General features: G+C 44.1%; 1 protein-coding gene across 1 annotated transcript in view; it reads right to left on the reverse strand.

The window, feature by feature from the left end:
- Window positions 1-16998, reverse strand: part of tiam2a (TIAM Rac1 associated GEF 2a) — a 68682-nt gene extending 51684 nt beyond the window's left edge. The window contains exon 1 of the mRNA XM_041059925.1: window positions 16788-16998. The gene's annotated coding sequence lies outside the window, so the exon portion shown is untranslated. The remainder of the gene's footprint in view (window positions 1-16787) is intronic.
- Window positions 16999-23511: the final 6513 nt, after the last annotated feature.

A 23511-nucleotide genomic window follows, 5' to 3' on the forward strand; every position in this document is an offset into this window, starting at 1 on the left:
CTGAAATGCACTCAAAAGTGTTGTGACTAAACCTTATCCCAGCAGAGACGAACTGGAGACCGCCGTCGGTCTAAAAACACACGCATGCCTCCATTTGTCTACGGTTCACATAGCTGTGGTCACACAGTCAAACTGGACCCATTCAGAAAGCCACACCAGAACACAACACGGCATCAGAAATGGACGGAGCGTGCCAGACTGTTCCAAAAAGCTGCTCCCAACTCTCTTGCGAGCCAGTTGTTTATTTCAGAGTAACTGAGTGAACATTATTAGTGTTCAAGAGACAGGGCTCTCCTAAAAATGGAAAACACGAGCCCCTGTGTAACTAGAAGGCTCAGTCGGGTTCTCCTTTAGAAATTTATCTTGGTCTGAAAAGCTATACAAAAGTCATGTCCATGCCATGCTGTATGAGCAGCTGTGGAATAGTCTTTCATCGGCCTGCTGCTTGACATCGAGACATCAGCTCCAGGACACAATATCAGCAGCGTTCACCAGGGCTAAACAACATTGTTAACAACACAATGGTCCTCATAGCCTAGTCTGAGCTATTCTCAAAGCCCTTTGTCTGGCTATAGATGGAGGCAGCTAAAAGGTTGGTCAACAACACGCTCAGAGAGGCCGAGGCAAAAAAAAAAGTGAGGCACCAAGTAAGAAAGAGAAGGCAGGGAGGGCCACTGTGATGCATATTCATACAGAGCAGGTGCTGGGTCTAATTTCACCCGGCCAAATGGTCTGACCCCTAATTAAGATCAATTAAGGCTCTCAAGAGCCAAATTAAATCCCTCTATATCCAAAATCTGGTCATCTAGCTCTCACACGCATCTCAGCGTTATTTCCATTCGCATGTCTTCAAATGATGAACTAATGCCCTAATTTAGCCTAAATACTGTTGTCACAGTCAGCTCGTGTGTGTCTTAATCAGGAATATAATAAGTGGGAATACAAGGAAAAGGCATTTCCTCCCATTTGAGATGGAGGAAGTCAGGAGTACTTGTGTGTGCGTGTGTTGTGTTGGTGACACAAGTTCTAAAGAGTGCATTAGCACAGCTTTGCTTTGGGATAATGCTTTCAAACATTAGGAATTCCCACTGGTGCTGAGGTGTAGATGACCCCTGATGGCCTTCTTGTCACTCTGCTCAATACTGAAAAGTGTGGCGCAAAGTCCATGTCCCATAACACAAGTCCTCTCCTCCAATTTGCAAACAGTTAAACCAGCATTAGTTCATAAAACAACTTCTAAAACCGCCAACAGTAAAAAGTAAAGGTAAGTCCACTCTCAGGGTTTGGAAGGCCCAGACCGCTTCCATTGCCTTTCTGCCGTTTCCAAACCTTTTCATCGTCATCCTCAAAAGAGAGATCAGAGCGACTCTACATGTATTCAGAACATCTGCTCAAGCATCGCAGATGGATGCAGTGCATTTATGAGTTAAACTGAGAGAGGAAGACACCATAACTTTCTATGTAAAGTAGGAGTTTTGCGTACAATACATAAATTATGTCACATTTAATCTCAGACATTATTACTCTCAATAATCCATCTCCGATGAAAAACTCACACTGGTCGAGTGATGCTCATGGGACCGGGCTGACAAACGCGATGGAGGAAGAGAGTCGGAGGGAGAAATATGAGTTTTCAGTCAGCGTGCTAATATTTCTCCTAAACAGCATGATGGAGCTACTCTCGTGGCTGGAGGCCGTTTATGGTTTGATGCCATTGATTATCCTGCTCACTGGGGACTGCGGTCTGCGGCGATTTGCAACTGAAACATCCGCTGGGAGGAAATAAATTGATCTTAATTGCACATTTTAGCAGAGATTAGTACACTGCCTTACGCAGAACCATGGATTTCACATTTCACATATCTGTCATATCTAGGATCTGGAAATATATTATAATTTAGAGGGTCAGAGGAAATTGGGATTCAGCCTGATGGAATTTACTTAAGCTGGAACGCTTTAAGTCGGGGTGAAAGGTCAAGTCTTTTGTTTGGTGCTTTCACCCTCAATCCCACTCCACCTCTTTAACAATTCAACTACTGGGGGTCATTTTCTGATGAAATACAATTATGTTTTTAAACTGAACATCTTTATAGGGTAAAACAAAAGGTGTTTTTTAAAAGAAACGCACTCTGAAGGAAATACAAATATTAATACTTTGTCTCTAATGCTGAGATTCAAATCATTCAAAGGTTATCCCTCCCACTATCTATCCTCTCTCCCTCCTCCTCTACCTCATGATCCTTCTGTCCCATGCAGCAAAATCTCTATTTTCTGCCTCTGCCTCCCCTGCTGTCAGTTCAGTTCATTTTCTACAGATTGGAGCTCCTGTCATACGAGGCAGCCCACAACAGAGAGAGTCCGACACCGACTTTAAATTAAGCAGGATATGTCACCACATGCAGGCTTTCTGCGAACAAAAGAGGGAGGATGTGTGCCTGTGTGTGTGTTAGTGTGTGTACAAGAGGACAAACGCCAGAGGGTTTTCTCTCCACTGACAGTGGCAGTGTAGAAATCTAAAATGAGAAATATGGTGTAAACATCTTCTGCTTCTTTGTTTAGAGGAGACACCGACTCAGAACATCCTCAAGGGGGTGTCGGCATCCATCCGAGTCTGCACTTTAACATGTGCATGCTTTGTGAGTGGCAGAGCGAGGAACAGGTTAACAGCTCTCATAAAAAGATGGGGTGTGTGCGTGTGTGAGATCTAGCAAACAGCTGGAAGACTGCAGGTGGAAATCAGCTTTCCATCAGCTTCTCTGCTAATTAAGCAGCTTAATGGACAGAAGAAGGTCATTTTGAGGGTTAAATCTGTGAAGGAAAAGGACACACATGTGCACACACACACACAAACACATGCACAAACAGCATGTACTTGAACTCGCTCCAGAGCTGCAGTATCTGGCTTCCAGACTGACTGATATTCCCACAATTTAGCTGGATTGATTTTCCAGTGCGATCAACATGCTCTTAAGCACACCTCAACATCTGTGCAGAACATCTCGGCCTAGATGCCTGGTCAGCTTCATTTGATTGTCACACTAAGAGCCCCTTTCTTTAAGCTGAAGAGTTATAAACAAAATACCTGGAGGTGATGGTTCAAGAGTGACAGGCAGGGCATGCGAAACACGAGGAAGAAAGAAGCCACAGGGTCAGATAAGAGACCCTGAGGCTCCGGGAAAGACGAGCACACACCCAGCCCTGCCCAGGAAGACCGGGCAAAGCACGACGGCTTCCTGATACAAGCGGAAAGGAGAGATACCTAATTATCTCTCCACCGATAAGGGATAAGCTGAGAAACGTGCCTTTGAGGTGGAGAAAAGAACAACAACATTAGCTGCTAACCTTCAGGAAGGTCGGTCTGAATCTCGAGCATCATCAGTAAAGGTTCACAGTGACTTTGTATATTTTGCGCGTACGAGTGCAAACGCCTGAATTATGCAGCTGCATTGAACTTATTCTCAAACTGCATTATCTCCAGTGGAATTGACTGTGGCTGTCTTTTGTGCACTGCGGGATAATCTGTCACACGCTACGTGGTGTGAGCTCTAGTGATTAATACAATCAGCCCCACGACTCACTCACTCATTACCATAGCAATAGCCGCCGTAGTGTACTGCAGCAGTCATGTGAGACACGCTCCAGGCTCCCTAAGGTGATCCATCAGAGATCATTGACCAGTGCGGTACAATATCAGTCACACAGAGCCAGCTGCTAGAGGTCACATAGAATCACCAGAGGTTTCGGGGGAACAATGAGGTACTGGGGATTTGGGAGCAGGTAGTCGAGCGCATGTACAGTAATCGAAGATCGCACATACACATCCATAACCACAAACACACACCCACACACGCATGCAGCATCAATTACTGGACTCAACAGGAAACAAAAACCTATTGAGGGAGCAGAAATCGATTCATCTGCGATTTTGAAGAGAGCAAAGAGAATTGCTCAACGCGCCCCAGTCATGAACTGGCATGATAAAAGCTGCGCCTTTGAATCAAAATGACATGCGGCTGGTGAATACAGCTCTATCTGGGGTAGTAGGGCAAACAATCAAGTCTGGCTTTATCCCAGCAGACACACACACATACAAACCACACACACACCTGCTAAGCTGGCACATAGTGCTGCAGGGGCGGGCCAAACAGTGTGCATCCAGATGCTCAGTGGGTATATATGTGAGTGTATGAGTGTGTGTGGCTCTTAGTCCCCATCCATCACTGCCACAGACATGCATTAATCCCTCTCTGCATTCTTGAGGAGCTCTGACGCCAGAGGGAGTTTGCCCTTGTGGCCCCCCTCCCAACCCTGGGTGTAGAGCATAACTCGTGTCCCCAGAGCCACTGTTTCCTTCTGCAAGAGTAAAACTTTATTCAGAAATCTGTGAGAGACAGTGGATCACTAACACGTGGTTTCAGCTTGGAAAGCCAGAGGACAGGTTGACGCTAATGGATATGGTAATTCAAATGTTATCTCCTTATGCCAAGGCGAGCATATGTCCACAGCAAACTCGTGCTCCAACTGGCAATGTCTCTCCTTTTATGGCCTATTAAAGGCCAAAGAGTAAATCACAGTCTGGCCAAACAGAGCATGAATCACTGAGCTCGTTCTGATCGAATTCATGCAGCATTATTCTCTTGACCCTGCAGGTTACAAGACCATCTGACTGATAACACAAGTAAGTGACCTGGAAAACAAAACCCATGAAAATGATAAGTAGGCAAGCAATACAAAATTAGACATTGACTGGGTCACAGTAATTGTTGGTGCGAGCTCAGCACTTTCACAGACGTTTATACATCACAGTCATGTCTACTAAAGCCGTAAACTGTGACAAACTGACAGGCCAAAGCCAAGATGACGCTTTAAGTCTATTAGAGGTGGTCAGACTAGTCTGGGCCTGTCTGGTTGGTTTTCTCACCGTGGTCAAGGTTAAGATGAATAACAATGGAGCTGATGCTCAGCTAGCCATTAGAGGCCATTACCTGAGACAATTACCGGCCTTATTAAAGCCTGTCTTTTTCCACATCGGCAGAGCTGAGAGATTGCTCCTGTTAAGTGCTCAGGATGGACGTTACCTGGTGAGAACCAACCTGCTGATAACCAACATGGCAGCTCAGTCAATATGGTGCAAAAATGTTCCTTTTAGCATGAGATAAGTCAATGCAGATAGACTCGCTCTTCAGGTGGAAAACCTATCTTAAAATGGCAGCACTGATCTGTTTCATTCTTCCTTGTTTCAAAACCCTGACACTTAAAGAAATGGCTGAAACAGGGGAAACTGAACTACAAACAAGCAGGATAATCCCTCTCTGCCAGAATGTAGGATTAACTTGTTTAAAACAAATTTCAGGACTGCATTGCTTATTAGGGCTGACCTTTTCTTTTTATTATTTTTTTGGAAGCTGTGAATCAGGAACCACATCACAAATGCATTACACAATGTAGGAAACCAATTCCCTTTCTTGTTTCAAATGAAAATTAATGTGATGATTCACCAGAGAAGCTTTAGTATTCTCATCACACTGCTGAGCCAGTGTGAGACAAGCATACATCCTTGTGTGGAGCTGAGCCGAGTGGAGCCTCGCGGCTGGCTGTAGATGGTAGGATAAAGCGGTGGAGCTGTCAGCATCAGGTCATGGACCTACATCAGAGCCCTGTAAACACAGGACGACAGTCTAGACAGCTAAATAAACCATCCATCAGGTGAAATCAACGCTGTTTAGATACGTCTTGCTGGATCTGGACTCTAAACAAGTGCATGTTTATGCACATACACCTTATAGATGTCCTTAAACTCCCATGTACTCACTCAACAAGGAAGTATCTGACTTACAGTACAGCTTTAGTAAACACAGTTCTGAATGCACAGGCAGAGAAAGCTCATGTAAATCTTCTTAAAGTAACCATCCTCTGACATGAAGCTAGTGGCTCCATACAGCTCAGGGAAAACAACTAACACAGTCGGCTGAGCTGGCCGTTGATCAAAGGTGAGTAAGTTCCCAAAGCAATAAACAGGTTATGAAATAAGACCAGCTCAGTGCAATCTCACGTTTACAGCAAAGCAGAGACATTATTGCTCCTGTTATCATTAACCAAAAACAGTTTGTTTTATTGCCGCTTCAAGCCCAGCTGGCCATGATATATACAGTATCTGCAACCATGTACTGTCCGAGGCAGGCTTACAGCACAGATAACAGGAGAGAAATCTGAGCTGGACTGTCTGCTCAGCATCCTGAGAGCACTGATGATGGGTGAGACAGCTGGTGAGGAGCCAGAAGCAAACACTCACACACACGCAGAAATTTTACTCACCGCCAGAGCCACCGGTTTAAGGTGTCTGAGGTTACTGTGCACATGCAGCAGGCTCTAAAGTATCTGCAAACGATGTATGGGCAAACCACTATTTGTGTAAATATCAGAGCTTCATGCAAACGAAGACTTATGCACTGTTTTTATTTGTATAGATCTCAGTGTTATTTCATTAACATCAGACATCAGACAACAGATCTGCAGAAGTCTTGGCAGACTTCATTTCATTACAACAGCCAATAAACAGTCACACCTGAGTGAATAAAAACTACAAGCGACAATTATAGTCGAGCTGTTGTGAGCAGTGAAGTGTGTGTTTTTTTTTTTTAAGTGTGAGAAATAAGGCCACACCAGATACGTCCTGCAGAGGAGACCTCAATACTCATAAACAAGTTTAACGCCTGCGGTGAGTCTGTCCGTCTCGTTGTGTGTGGACACAACTTTGCAGGTCTTCTTGCCTCTTTTCCAGGAGATGCTTAGTCAGTGCACAACCCATGACCTAGTTTCTGTTCCCAAAACTGTGTCATAGGTTAAAATGCATTTCACTAGAATATACAGAATGCCATGTGAAACCTGTTTGGAGAAAATCTGCTCAGTAAGTGCATGCGAGCGTGCTTGTATAAGTGTGTACGTTTGACGTTTGTGCATTTGTCTCTGTTTCATTTCCAAGTAGAACCAGATTGGGACTCTTTTGATTCTTAACATTGTGGCACTAAATGAGCCCAAACAGCCGAGGCGAGATTAGATTTCACCGTTGAATTATCACAAGAAATTAGCTGGGAGCAGTTATCGACCTGTAATCCAGAACAGGTGTTCGACAAAGAACTCAAGCGCCACTGTGCTTTAACTGGGAAAGTTAAATAAACGCAACAACAAAGACTGACCTGTGAAAGCTGCAGGAAAACACCTAAACCAGTTTCTCTAGTCATGCGGACACAGAAGCACGTGAGCTAATTCGATTGCTGCAGAGAAGTCACAGATAAATCTCTGCTAAACAAACTCTTTTGTCCTGCTCTGCAAAGCCTTTTCACCGAGGAATGTGTTTCATAAAGACTGATAACACAGAAACAAGCCAGTGCAGGCACCCAATGGCACCCCTTCTAAGCGCATGGCACGACTCGGCTAAGCACTAGCAGCTGTGCCACATGTGCACCGCTTTTACCGACACGATTAAATTAAGGCCCCTGCCAAACTCATTATTATCCCATCCATATAGGGAGGCTGAAGAATGTCAATGAGGACCACGCTCATTATGCAGTCGTCATGGACAGTGCCCAGAAAGAAACAAATACTTTCTCACAATTATAGACAGTAAATCAACAATATAGTCCAGCTAAGATGGTGTTTTTTTCTGACTTGAAAAATTATAGGCCAGTCCTTAATTTTTATCCAGTAAAATAAATTCCTCAACCAATTGAATTACTGCTCACAGGCAGATGTGACAGCCTGGTGAAGTCCCACAGGGCGGGCTGGAGGAATCGACAGGCAGATGCTCAGACCAGCAGAAGTCACAGAAGGTCAAGCTGTTCCATTATGAGAGGACAAGGGTGGTATTTATTCACAGCCTTCTCCTCCTTAGCAGGGGAGGGCTTAGAGGGAATGGAGATGGATACTTAACCCTTGAGGCAAACGCCTTACTACAAACCATCCACTGTTTCTCTCATTACTGGTGGAGATACGGCAACTGCTCCACCCACACCCACCCAGACGAAGGTGTAAATAAAAAGCCAGAAATTCACAGAAAATGCAACTCCTGAACGATCAAGAGAAGGCGCTGCCACCCAGGCTTGATAATAACTGAAAAGAACAACACGCACTGCCAAGACTTATGCACTGCAACCCACTTTAAACAGTAATAATGACCAAAGAGGCATATAGTGGTTTAAACAATCTAACCTGATCTGACTTGTCTGTAGCGTCTATGAGGCTGTTTTGTCTCAGAGTACATCAAAGCAGCTCTGATGTTCCCCTGCACGCAGCATATAGAAGATGACTGCAAATTTTTTTCAACATACTTCACGCTATGCATGAATGTATCTTGGCCTTGGACTCCTGTGGCTAGCCAGAGCGTATTGCATGGCTTGCCAAAAAGCCCAGACGTTAAGCGTGATGATATGGATGCTGGTAAAAGATCGGAAAGAATGAGTGCAGTCTCTCAGCTTGTTAAAATACTTGTTGGCTTAGAAAAAAAAGCCTGTGGCACTGTATGATAGCATGATTAACAAAAGCAGGAGGCATGTCTGGGACCAAGCATGAACACTTAGACAATCCCTCGTACTCACACACATACACGCACACACACTCCAAGGGTCCAATTAAGTGTTGTCCATGTCGATGACAAACAAAAGACTGAAATGTGTTAATTTCCACTTCTTAATTTAAAATCTCATCAGCTGCAGGACACATGTACACACGAATCACAGAGTGAAAAAAAAGAAGGAAAGAAGAAAAAATACGGAGTGAAATGATACATGAGACTAATAATAAAACATGACTGTGTAAGTACGGCTCACCCAGCTCCTTGAACACTAACAATCATCTAAACTGTCAGGAAACCCCAGTTCCTGGAGTTTCTCAACATTGTTATTATTACTTTAAGCTAGGGTATGCCAGTGCAAACCTATGAACTGTATAATATCATTATTAGCATTAAAAAAAAAGGCAACCACAAGTTTCCAGCGAGGCCGATTTCTCCACGCGAGCAGACCACAGGGCTTGCCACTGGAGACAAGACCGCTCGCTCGCACACACACAAAATTACTACTGAGGAGCAGGACGAGCGCCTAAAGAGACAAGAATGGTTTTCAAAATAGCTTCAAGAAAGTATCACAGTTATTAAAGTCATTTTTTTTACAGTTAGAGTCGCTGCCAGGCAGAAACAGACATGTGGACTGAGAAAATTGGCAATCACCAGTGAAAACTGTCATGCTGTATCCAAGACTCAGCAAAGACACCTGAGGCAAAAAAAAAAAAAGCGAAATTAAGCTTTCTGGTAGTTGTTAATATTGACAGAGAATGTGGACTGCAATAACAGACAGCAAAGTGTATCCAGTGCATGTCAGTGGGCTGAGTGACATAACATCAGCCACCTATTAGTCATCAGTCAGGGCGTGCTCCTTGGATCACTAACCTCATGAGACTGTGAATAAATGATTTCACCCTCCAAAGGGGAAATGATTTATAATGAATGACTTCACCGCTGTACGGATTCACTTTACACCAGATCCTGTTACATGCAAGGCGAATATCAATGAGTTTATAAAAAAGGTGGTTGCTGGATGTAGAAAAATCTTTGAAAGAGACATGTTCTTTTTTCTTTGATAATCAGGCAGGAGGATTCCTACCACGAAAGCAGATGAGCTAGAGATCAAAACTTTTATTGGGTGAAAGCCAACCGGCGGCTCTCACACACCTACCCCATCAACGTGGATGGCGAAGGCTTTAAGAGTTATGCCGAGTAAAACAGACTTCTGATTATTCATCTAGAGAGAATGCAAGCAGAGGAGCTGCTTTACAACATGTGCACCACAGTGGCCCTGCATACTTCAGTAGTGATTTTCTAATATATACACACACACAGAGGATATGCACATCCCTTGTAGCTGTGAGTCAGTCGTTCCCATTTTACCACAGAGAGATAGTCTAAACTGTAGACTTTGTGATCCCACACATAATCCACATCCACAGCGATCCATCTGGAAACGTCAACAATGGTCCAGTTGAGTGGGTCAACCCACGAGGGAGGTTTGAGGGGTTGAGTGAGATGAGCCATTCTAGCTACTGTCCTTGCCATAACATAGAGTCTCATGCCTAGGTTACAGGGAGAGGTGGGGTCACTGTGCAGCAAAGCTCAGGAATCCTAAGGTCGAGTCATGACCGTCTGAAGGCTGCTTTAAATTTCCAGAATTAAAAATAAATTTTGAATAAAAAAATAAAGAAATTGATTTCACAATTACACCAGAAAACTATGGTTATAGTAATATTTACCTTTTAAAAAGGAACAGGTCAGGTCAAATATCAAACTACTCTTTCAAACTCATGTTGTCTTACTTAGTATTTCTATTTCTGAGAACCTCTCTTGGAGGAGCTGTAGTGCTTAGATAGAGAAACCAAGACCAGATCAGTGGGAGTCTATGAACCAAGTAGTTCACTTTCTTGGCTACAGCACCTTTAATAACATTAGGATCGAGCTGCAGACAATTTACGACTCAGCTTCTCCAATGACAGTTGAATGTCAAATACCATTAATAGCGTCTGATATCCCCTGTACACACAGCACACGTGTCTTGTGTGTTTACAGCAGCCTGGTGAACTGGTTGCCCTCTGCCTCCTCTATAAAGTCATACCATGAGGTTCAGAGATTCAGTCTTATGGCCCAGAATTTCTCTGAGTGGCAAGTTTTAATAATCCTCTGACACAGCTTTGAACCCATGTTGGCTAAACTGCTAAAACTTTTAAAAAGCAGCATTTATAAGAGCCTGGTGGCATCTGCTGTGACACCATTTGGGGAAAGAGATGTATTAATAATGCAGGACTTTCTCAAGTTGCAACAAACTGAGCAATGACCTGCACTCTGCGTAATCTGCTTGACTTGGCATCAACCCATGGAGGCATCCGCTAGCTGTAATACTGACCTTCTCGACTTTGTATATTGGCAGTACTCTTGTGTGTGTTTGTTGATGGTGAGCTTATTCTATAAGAGTGATTTGTTTTAGATTTTTTTTTTTTGGATAGCAAAAATGTGCCAGAATTGGGAATCAATCCTGTGATACACAATTGCACCTGGAGGTACAAGAATTGAAATTTTCCCCTGTTTATCTGCAAGTATTTCTCCATCTAAACAGCTGGGTGGAAAAGTCTAGACCGCTATTGCACCTGCCCCTGCACCTGCGTCCATCAACTGCGAAAACCACCCAAGCTGCGGACTGTGCAGCCAGGGTGGCATGGAGAGTCGGCCTGGCAGGGTGAGCAAGTTGGTCCTTCTGGGCCAGAGAAGGTGAACCCTGGGTTAAACAGCTCTTATGTAACCGCCAAGAGGAGATCACGTCTTGGCACTAGCAGAGCAGAGAAAAGTGGAACTGTAAGTTTCTGGAAGATGAGGGAAATCTGAGTCGATGGTAGTGAGAAATGGAGAAATTCTGGTCAATCTTTTGGCATTCAGAAGGTAGCGTAAAAAATAAGCAAGCCCACACACAGGCTCGCCTACTGCGGCCTGGCCGATACACCACTCAACTTCCCTTACATTGAGGATGTCATGCATATTTTACACCGTTTTCAGAGGCACAGACTGCAAAGACTGATGAAACTGATAAAATGTTCCTACAACCACTGTTTCTTTGCTCCTATCTTAATGTGATTTACAACAAGTTCCTTCACTCACATATCCTTTTCCTTCTGACAGCTGAGGCCTTTCAGCCAAATAAGCCTTGACGATGATATCGCCCAAGGAAACAGGTTATTTGGATACATTTACCTCTTTGGAGAAAAGGATTTTCAAGAAAGCTTTAATTGAGCATGTTCACTGAGTGGATGCCAGGGTTGCCATTGACCTAAAGCAATCACGTCTCTGTTTACGCTGGCCGGACGCCAAATGACTGAACTAACATGACAAAAGCCTGGAGACTGAGAAGTGGGGAAAAGAGCTTATCTTGCTCGGAGATCAAACCACCGACCGCTAAAGCGGGGAGGGGGCTGGACAGGGAGAGGAGTGCTAATGAGCCTGAAAATGTTCCTCAACATAACACGAATACAACGGCTGCCAAAGACCCTCCAAAGCACTTCACGTCTGTCACAGGGCCCAGGAAACTGTGCAGATAAGGTCACGTCATGTCTCGAGCAGTTCAGTCGAGCGAGTTACTGAGCAAGCAAAAGAAGGGAAACAACATCAGTGTCTCCTGAGACTGAAGAGTTAGTGCAGTTTTGTGTTGTGATGGCTGATATATGGCTGCCTGAAGATAAGGCTGTGATGAATAGACTATTAGATACAGTTGGATCCATGTGTGGTCAGTGATGGATTTATGCACAATCACAAAACTCTTTCCCATCTGCTCTTTATAACTTTGCAATCCTAAGATTTATCATTTATTCAGAGGAGCATATTGGGATGGGATACTAATCAGGCTACGGTGATGGAGAAATCTGAAATCTAATTTAACTATAAAAAGCAAATCCATCTTACCATGAAGATCAAAGAGACATTTTGATTGTTTAACATATGATTCTGGATATGTTAGCACCATCAGTCACCGAGCTTGATGAGCTGTACAAAAAAAATAAATAAAAAATAAGAGGGTGGGCTGCTTTGCTTTCATTGAAAACAAAAAGACAGTCAATCTCCACCCACTGATGAGCAGGTGGGATGTGTTGGAGTAAATGTGTACATAGAGTGTTCTCCATCCATCACGGAGGACAATACAAGACACATGGCGCCAACTGAACATCCCAGCAACGAGCACTTTGGCCTGTGGCACCAGCTGTGTTTGCCTTTCCAATAGGGCAAGGATAGTAAGTGAGACCTTATGGCTACTGGACCGAGGTAGAGCAGATCAATCACAATTTCTATTGTTATAAGGATTGACCGGTAAGCAGGAGTAGAGCTGATGGGTGGGTGGGGGAGCAGAACGGGATGGGGTATTTCCATACAAACAGGTCACTGATTGCCCAAATAATGTGGCAACGGCATCAGAAACCAAATATATCAGACATTACTGCAGACAGACATGATGAAACTGTTTCCAGCTTGAATTCATAATCAAAGGCTCAAACAGGATTTTACATCAGCGCTCTGAAAGAAAATGCTTTGAGAATATAAGATCACACACACACACACACTCCAAACTGGGTTCTCCCTAGCAGGCGGGAAGATATCAGGTCCCACATGTGGATCAGTACAGCAGCAAACAGCTCCTGTACCCAGCGCTCCTTGTCCTCTCCATCTTATTGTTCACACATTTTGATAATCAAACTACTTCTTGTGTATACACGGTTTGTAAATCACTCCGGTCGGGTTCAAATGCTGAAACAGCAGCTTTTCCAGACTGAAATATAGCATGCCGTCTGGTATGCTTACAGGAATTACATGCACTGCTACGCAACTGCTACCATGGGGGCTTTTTGTCTCATGTACACCAATCGCCAAATGATTTATACGGCCATCAATAAAAGACTGGTAATGGTGTGTCTTCCAGTAATTTCTCTGGGGTTAATGAAAGTCTGAATCACAAGTGAAGTCGTCTGGCACTGTTTAAGAGCTTCCTCATGCCATTGTTCACCTACAGCCCAATCATCTGCTTGGTAACTCTTAATCTGATACCTCGTCTGACACACTGTAAAAGCCCCCGCCACCATTTAATCTTCATTTTTTTCCTTGTAAACCTTACAGGCTATTCTCCAGCAGGTGACCAAGAAGGAGTGCAATTTCATTTAGAGCTACACATTAATCTTCTCAAAGGCCGGGGAGTTGTGGCTGTTATGAGGAGCGCGAATGGGCGCATCGGTTCAGCTGGATGGCACCACGTCGCTCTGCTGAGCTGGACAGAAGGTTCCTGTTTGTGCAGCAGAGCAGGGGCTCTCTTGTTGGAGCATATACACAAACTGCAGCTGACTGGAGCAATCCCTCAAAGTGGCCGGCCGTGTGTGTGTGTGTGCGCGTGTGTCCGCCAGCCCAGTGGCCATAGCAAAACAAGTTAAACTCAGAATCACTGAATTATGCAGCTCACTAGGTACAAAGCATCTCTGACCGGCTGATTTTTAGTCACAGGGTTCGCTTGTTATTTTTGTCCAAACCGCCGCTACAGGACGGGACAGGGAATGCCAGCATTGTGTTGGCGATAGCTCTTTGACCTGTAGTTGTATACACCAGGAAGGGGTCAAAGCCAGCCATGTGTCTCTCACTGAGTGTGGTAGCAAATGAAAAGTCTTAGCCAAGACACTGTCAACACCAGCTTTCAGTCCACCTGCTTTTTATAGCAGCCACTCCAGACACTGCTGGCCGCACACTACCAGCAAACACTTTGAAAGCCAAATATAATCTCTACCACAGAAGTAAGAAATAGAAACATACAAGCCACTATTATACTCGCCTGTCCGGGTTGTTTAAACTACAATAAAAGCCTTGAAAGTAAAACTTTTTGTTGATTTCAATTTGATCCATTTCAAATCCTTTTGTCTTGAAGATGCAGCAATCATGTGGAGCGCCTGTGGTTTCCCCCCTCAGTGCCTCTCTACCTACAGACAGTAAAAGGCCCTCAGTACCATGTGACAATAAGCACAGATGTTACCCGTGCCTGATAAGTCACATGCACGCCACCTTATATGGAGAAAAATGTGCCGGGGAGAGGACATGAAACATTGGTGTTTCTCGGCCAGCGGGCTAGCACTTCAGCATTAAAGACAAAGACTGGCGCTCACACACACGCTCACGCTCACACACTCACACTCACACACAGTGTCCGCAAAGAGGAGAATAAGTCTTTTTCTCACTCCACAAATGTCGCTGTTCACACAGAGCATCAAAGTGTCAAAGACAAGAAGAGCAAGTTTTCCGCAACAGTGAGACTGTTCTTCTTCACATAACTCGGCAAAGCTACAGACAGCAACCGACTTCAAAACAGACAGTTTCATGGGGGGGGGGGGGGGGGGGGGGGTTCCTGTGGTAATTATGTCACTGCTGGATGATGTTACTGAGCCCTTCAACTTCAACTAGACGAGCGATGAGCTGTAGATGCCTGTGAAGCAACTCGGTGCCACCCGGTGAGGGGGCAGCATTACATCTCCCTTTTGTCACTGGTAAACAACTTTGACAACAGGCAGTCCTGCCAGGATGAAAGGCATAATGTGCAACTCGTGGCACAAAAGGAAAGAGTGAAACTACCAAAGCAATCACGTTTTCCACTAAAAGGAAATTATGGGCCACACTCAATCAGCATCACTCTGGTTCAAGACCCCGTCCCAACCCAGGGAAAAACAGAGTAGTAAAAACATAATGTTCCTTGTGGTTGAGGATTTCTTTGCCACAAAAATGTGAGCCGCAAAAGCCAAGATATCCATGGAGCTTCTGACCGGGTGATTTTGATTTTGTTACTGATCTCTGAATTAAAAAGGAAAAAACATAAACAAACAGGGTGAACATGTGAGAACAAAAGCAATTATGTAAGTAAATAACCATTCCTGTATAGTCCATTAACTAGACAGGGGTGACTCAAACGCCCAGCTTGTCTCCTCTCCAGAAAAATAAACACAACTCATTCTTGGATATCTTTTCTCTTCCGCTCATTTTGGGCTGAGTCTAATTCCTGTTCCAAGTAAATGACTGGTAATAAATTTACAGTGCATCTACTTATCAGATCCATTGCTCAATAATCATTAATCACATCATTTATCATTACCAAGTCACACTGAACTTCTCCACCTAGATACAGCTGTGAGAACACTGGACAGACTCCAGCCTTCAGATCAGTGAACACGCCAGCCAGCCTCTTCAAGTCAAACATTAGCCTGTGTTTTTATTATTGCAACCCTCCTCGGCGGCGTGCAAAGATAGCAAGGCAGCCAAACTGACACCTTCTCGTGTTGGGTTTCCATGACAAGAGGGCCCATCGTGCCAAAAGGCATGCCCGGCCCTTCCTCCCACTCCACGGCCCTGTTTGCTATGGGCTGGCCCTTCACCCCAGGGGTCTCGAGGTCCTTTTGTTGCTTCTGTATGAGGCAAGAGAGCCATTCCACCCCAACACACAACCACACAACAATAACAGTGGAGGATAAATCACATCCAAACATTCCCCAGCATTTAGTGGAATGGCCAGTGCTCCCAGTCTCTCAGTTCATAAATCAGAAAAAAGAAAGAAAGCGAAGCAATCACTGCTGAGGACTACATGTTGAACATCTCCACACTCAATGATCTACTGTGTCAATGGAAAGACCCTGAGATGCCTTTAGTATGGAGTTTTAATTCACTTCCAAGGCTGAGTATAAAGACAGGATGCAATCTGTTTTATTTATCACACCCCACAAAACATTTAATAACAAACAGTGCATCCTAATGAGGGAGGTGGAAATGAGCACTCACACTGTTGAGTTTTAATATCAAATGTTTATAAATATAAAAGGGAGAGGCCATTTTCTGTCTCTGCAGGACAAAGCACACTGATACAAAGTGCTTTTCATCCAATGGTCCATGCTGTTAAAACTCTTTTCACCATGAATCACTTATAGCCACTGACCACAATCACGTTTGTGCAGGGAAATCATTTTCTCCCACAACTGCTGCAGCGAGATTTTACTACACACAGCGACCCGTGAGAAGACACTGGTGACATTAACTCTCAACATTACACAAACGTCCTCAAACTTTTTGTTTCACACACACATCTGAAGTGAACGCGCGGATGCGTAGAGGCGTTAAAGCGGCACTTATACGCACAAGCGAGACCTTTAAAACCAACCGTGACTGTAAAACAAGTTCGCTTGCAACTTACCGGTTAACGTTTCCTCTGCTTAAACATTCTTCGCTCACTATTTACGTGCTTCCCTCTTCGCAGCCGCTTCATATAACGCTGCTGCGTTTAATAGAAGCATTAAAAGAAAGGAAAAGAAAAAAGAAATCGGATTTTCTTGGCGCGGACTTCCACGATTTCTCTGTTTTCAGAGCAAACGTTCCTGGGACAGAGCGCCAAGAGACTGCGGACTCCTCCCAGACAATGTGGGGTTAAACTCCTCCTTCCCTCCCTCCACGGACACTGAGAGGGGGGGGGGAGTAGGAGGTGCGGGGGGGGGGGGGGGGTTGGCCGCTTACATTAGTTCAGCATGCAGTACCGGGGGATTAATGACATGTATATCTACGTGAATGAATGGTTCGTAGACTTTAAGGGGTCCCTCAGGGAAATGTCAGGGTCCTCAGTGAAATCAAATAATCACGACTGTTTCACCTAATATAAAGGGGTGTTCCACTGATTTTAGGCATGATGATCATTTTATTCATAAGGAGGACGAGCTCTATACTGTCTTCTTATCTGTCAATAATGATAATAACAATAATACTCATGATGCTATCAGGGTTATCTGAGTCTGGGCTTGAGACTGTTCTTATTTTATTGTAACAAAAAGCTTGCTTTATGAACCAGAGGTTTGGGTTTGAAAGAAATGAAAGTGCAGTATGGGAAATGTAGGATTCAGGTTTTTTTTTTTTGTCTTAATCCATACCAGGGACTTAAAGTAAGGGTTCCTACATCTGCTGCTTTGATTTTAATCTTTTATTATTTTTTTTTATTTATTCATTTTTTTATGTCTCGCTTGGAAGTCCAGCTTCATCCAACTTTATGGAGGTGCAATACTAAATAGTTGTTTAAAACACTGAAGGCACGGATTTAGAGTAAAAACAGAAGCAGACAGTGGACGCACACAGTTGTGTTTATAAAACACTGGATGTCTGCTAAGCATTCACACATTTGTCGGGTCATTCGTTCCACATGGACCCTTCCAGACACAAACAGATGATAAACTTTATGTCACAGGGACCATCAACAAATGAAATACTACTGATACTTTTGTTGTCACTCATAATGCGCACCCTCATCCACTGTAGCACTGCTCAACTTTCTTGGGACAAACTTACTGAATTTAGATTTGTAGTCCTATGAGACTCTCTTTGGCAGCTCCATGGCCACAACAGTTTCTTGTGCTTCCGTTCTCATCCAGCTGTTTTGCTTGGAAAGGTGAAGAGGGCGAGCATATTTTACATAACACTATCAAACCTGTCTGTCACATGGACTAATGAACTGATGGTCAGAGTGATAGGAAACAGGTTTGGTCTCAGACAATCAAACAGCATGCAAGTGAAGAGAAGAATGATCATTGTTATTCTCTGACTTTGCCTTTCGTTTTCCTCCTGTCATTCTCAGTCATCCTCATTCAGATGCCACCACTCCCTGATAACACAGTTGCGATGAGCAGGCCTTCCTTCCTGCAATCGCCTTTGCGATGCTCGTAAACCTTGTGTTTCATAATGTGGCTCTTCAGCCAGGCGTGTCAGCCCAGCCAGATCCATCTAATCTGCATATCAGCCTCTTTACAGCTGCTACAGTGGGGCCTCTCTGCTGCCCACTGTAGCAGTAGATACTTTAAAGCTCTGCTCCTTTCATCACAGACCGATCAAGATCTGTCTACACAACAAGCAGCCTCTCATTCCCCCTCTGTAACATTTAGCCACAGGGTATTCAACTCCAGTTAGCTGAGCATATTGTTTTGAAATCAACAAACTATCTAATTACGCGTCTTCGAGGGTGTCAAGGGACTACGCATATGAATAAGGTTGTGAATCATCCAGTAGAACCATCACGATCACTGCTGTGATCCACTGGGCAAATGTCATCAGTCTTTACCAGTGACGTGCAACGGATTCCCACCCAGTACGTAATGTTGCTCAGCGAAGCATTCTGGAAACATTCTGGCCACATAGAGTTTCTCTGTGTCGTCTGGCAGCTATCAGGAGCTCTGGTCACCCTGCATCTCATTAAATATAATTGACTCTGACGGACATCCTGCCTCCCATCCTCCTTTTCTGTCTGTCTGTTGCGTCTGACACAAGGCAACATCCCTGATTGGGCTTTTTCCTGTTTAACTCAGAAAGGCTGAAATATTAGTATTGCCAGTTTATTGCTTTAAAACACAACAGGGAGCAGAAAAACAGTGAGCTCAGCCAGCATTTTCATTTTTTTGTGCTGACGCCAAACAGATATTCCACGGACAGGCAGGACAGGTATGGGCTCACACACATGTACACACATCACAGTCACACACTTATCAACACCTCAGCGCCTTCTCCTCCTCTCAAATGAGCCTTCTCAACACCTTTTGGTCCGGCCGTCCTGACTGTCACCACTTTGCTCTGCCGTTATGGCCACTGTAATAGGGTCGTCATAGTAATTGTATGTGTATGTGAGAGTGTGTTACTGTATGTGAGAGAAGGGGAGGGGGCGGGCAGACCCCCTGCTAAGTGATTTTCTCACACTCCTCTCCCTGCTGCCCCATTGTACAATGTGATGCAGCCATTATTACCACTGCATGAGGTGCTGAGCTGCGAGAGCTGGCCTGTTCAGTGTCCACGTGTAATTACCCCGCTCATTTGTCATGTAGCCTTTAATGGCTGACTGTGGCCGGGAGAAAATAGTCCCGTACAGTTGTTTCAAAGGCTGGTAGGCTGGTGTGGAAGGTCCTCTGCGGTTGTCTGGAGGGGAAGATGTGTGTGTACGTGACAGCATCCAGAAAACACAGGGACAGAGTTGTCATAAGGTGTGTGTGTGTGTGTGCGTGTGTGAGACAGACAGAGAGAGGGCTATAATCAGATATTCTCACGCCACACCCTGAAACAACTCCTTACTTGTTTCTAAATACAGCAGCCGACATTAAAGCGTCCACGACCACAAAGAGGCGACTGCAGCAGCTCACACAATAGACAAAGGAAATCTTTACGCAGGAAAGGGCATGGGTGAAGATAAGGTATGAAAAAGCCAGTCCATTTTGAAAAGGCTTTTAATTGAACACGACAGGTCTGATCCAAGTGATAGCTTGCAGACTCCTAAGGGCCAAACTAATGAGAAATCAATGACGACAACGAGCGAACTGTGTGTCACTGCAGCCAACCTCTCACACCAGTGTTATTCGGATCTTTAAAGGACATAGAGAGCAATGAAAGCCCCATTCTGTAAACGTGATTTTATTAGCATTAGATTAAAAAAAACTCCTCGCCCTTTTACTGAAGAAAATACAGAAATAAATCCAGCAGCTGAAGTTGAAAGTAATGGCTGATAGAGCAGGTAGGTGCTTAATAGAGCAGCTTGCGCCTGCTCATCAGAGGACATATAAACCTGTATGGATATGTTGATATGGGAAACCACATATGCGATGAATCTGCCCCCAACCCCAACACACTGCATCATCTGTGTGTCTGACGCCTGTCTGCCACACGGATATGCCATTACTACTGAGAGGAGAGGGAGAGCAAGCACCACAGAGCAGGGGCGGGGGGGGGTGGATGTGTCTGAGCTGTTGATTACTGAGTTCTAGGTGAAGAAACTATCACGAGGGTGTGAGAGAGTGAGGAGCTGAGTGTGGTTTTTGTGTCCCTGCATGTGGAGAAAAGATTGAGGCCATTTGATGAAAGGGAGAATGGGACTGTAAGACAAAGATAGAGCTAAAATACTGGCAAGTGAGGCTGCACCTGCGGAAAGTAAATTTGAGAATGTGCAAATGAAAAAACACGTTAGCACATCTAAAAAAAAAAAGGTCATTTTTTAAAAATATGTGTTTGCTGCAGGGGTCATAATAGCATTTTAACTACTTTAAAACAAAATACGGGAATTTGTCCAGGGGCGGCCAAACTTTTGCACATACAACTGTATCTGACTTTGGTGCACTGGTGGATCATGCACGTCCAAATCTGCCTTGTGAGAAAGCACCTCCATTCTCTTTCTCTGGCTGATTGCCTGTTTGCATCTACTTGCAATCATTATTCTCAGTTAAATTAATCATTTCGAAAGTAAGAGCGCAGAGTCTGCACCTATCAGGCCAATCAAGCAGGGATTATCAAGACAGCATTATGGAATCAGTTAGTCATCGTGGTAATTTCTGGTGAGAAATCCCGAACAAGTTGAGTACAGATGATTCCAGATTGTGTTGGGCGGCTTTGAGAAATCAACACGAGAAGCTGATGAAAGCCAGACACAGACGGAAAAGGGGGTGAAAATTGCCAAAATGGATTCTAAATTGAGCAGCGCCAGTTAATACAAAATGTATTGAACAGAAATAAGCTGAGGATGAGCCAGTCAAAGGACATACAGCAGTAAATCTGTACTACAGGAATTACTTGCCTCAGCCTAAAGCCCTGCAGGCTATGCTTGCATGTCACAATTCACAATTTTTCTTTCTATGGTAAATTCCCTTGAGTGCATTCATTCAGCCACTCCTGGATAAATATATGTTTGCACACCTTTAGCTCTGTCTACTCTGTTTTCCAAATTTATTTCAGTACATGAACCAATGTGTACATTTATTGTGGCATCAGCAGTTTTAATGGTATGTGGACCCTCACGTCTCTTTCTATGTGAAGTAAGAGTCAGGCAGTAGCTCACATAAGATAAACACAATGCAAATATGCATCTGTCCAATACCAAAGAATCCATTGTGCCACACTCAGCCATGATTTTTCAGATGAGTATTGAGTCAGGAATCTAAGCTTTACTATTATTAACACTGGATCCCACATCAGAACATGTCTACTTACCATACAGTACATTCAGTTTACAGCGTAACCCAGAGCCCAGTCACTCAGATTAGCTTTGTGAACACATATGAGCATCTGTTGTGTGAAAAAGCGAAATCTGTTCTATAGTTTTACCAAATCCATTCGGCTACAACGCTCCACAAACTACAGTCTGCAAACAACAGTTTTTTTTTCTTTATCCCTTTAAGCCTTTATGTTTTATCTGCACTGAATTTCTACTTTTCACCATTTCCTCTCAGGCAACACTGCACACCTGCATTAGCACAAACACAGTGAGCCGCCTAGAGTTTTTCCTCTGGCTTTTACAGAGAGAAACTCTCCATAACAGCGAGTGACTCTGCAGCGACTGACAAGGAAATTGCTTATCCTAAAAAGCTGTGTTTGCCTTCCCATCAGGCCGTGTCAAGCCTGGTACATGGTGCCACTGTACCGTGTCCAAACATGGGGGAGAGAGAGAGAGAGAGAGAAAATATGACTGATGGACTGGTGGTAGACAGCTCAACATGTGGTGGGCATGACATGAGACCTTGATCTAAAAATGCACCCAAGAAAACACATGAGCACCCACTTTTACATTTTCTTTAATCGAATGTAGGGCAGATTTGACAATGACAAAGTTGAGAGAATGTAAGCAGCCAAATATAACCCACATGAGAAAGGAAGGGATATAAATGATTGAGAGACTGTGAAGAGATTACTTTATGAAAGAAAGATCAGCACTGGACAAGCCTTGTCTTTTATAGACTCACTGAAGGAGAATAAGGAAGCAGTCTGTGGCTCTGGGCTGGCGTGACAGTTTAAGCTCCTTCAAATCTCTTCACTCCTGGTCGAATGACTACAACCACAGCCCTGCAGTCAGAGGCCAGAGGAGGGGGAATCCAGAGCAAACACAGGGACATTTGATTGAGTTATCATAATCTTAGATCCAGTCCAGTGAGAATAACATATTACAAGCCAACAAACGTACTCTGAAACTCAAAAGGTCTATTCAGTTAAAAAAAAAAAAAAGAAAAGGCAAAGGCTGATTCCAATGATCCAAATGCAATCATTCACTCTGAAGTGTAATGTGGTTTGTATTGGGCTGTGTTGAGACTAAATTCTGCTCATGCTAATTCAATGAGGCCAACAGACGACGCTGAAAACAAGCCAGACAATTCAGACACAAACAACTCGGAGCAGGGAGTTGAAGGCTGGGAATGACAAACGTGTTAATTACATTCTTTAATTACATTCTTTAACTGCAACAACATTCAACCACACAACTGCGTTTTCACCAATTAACGCAGCTCTGACTGCGATGCTACTGGCCGTCACAGACGCCATCGAAAGTGTTAGAAACAAATTGGCTCGTATTGCTCCATTAGGACTGTGATTGTCCCCCTCAGCCGGCCCACTACGGCAACGTTCCCACACCCATTACCTCCTCGCTCCCTGCTGAGAAACACTTTCACACCCATGTGAAGGGAGTAGAGCACACGGCTGTTAAAATTACCTTGTTAAAATCTGCTCATTTCACTTTCTTAATTAGAAACACTCACAGTGCTCTGGGTCTTTCCCACAAAATCATCACCTACCAGTATACAATGCAGAGCGGCAGAAAGCACCAAACCCAGCCGAGGCGGTTGTCTGTGTCTGGCAGCTCGAGTTTTAAACAAAGTAGGAAATGAATGACCTGGAGCTGTTAATGGAAAGCTGATACTTTCCCCCAAAACTGTCTGGACTGGTTTGGTTACAGGCCCCATGGAGGCGTGCATGGCAACAATGGAGGCTCATAAACAGTTTTTAATGTCTCCTTGGGGATATCCTTCAGATATTCCCAAGGAGACAATTCACTATGCTAAATTCTTTGTGTCCGTAAGTTGAAAATAGAGCAATATTATTTCCATGTCCTCTATATGAATCATCAGCTGGGGAGGATGCTA

The sequence above is a fragment of the Toxotes jaculatrix genome, chromosome 17, assembly GCF_017976425.1.
Source record: "Toxotes jaculatrix isolate fToxJac2 chromosome 17, fToxJac2.pri, whole genome shotgun sequence".
Taxonomy (NCBI): domain Eukaryota; kingdom Metazoa; phylum Chordata; class Actinopteri; family Toxotidae; genus Toxotes; species Toxotes jaculatrix.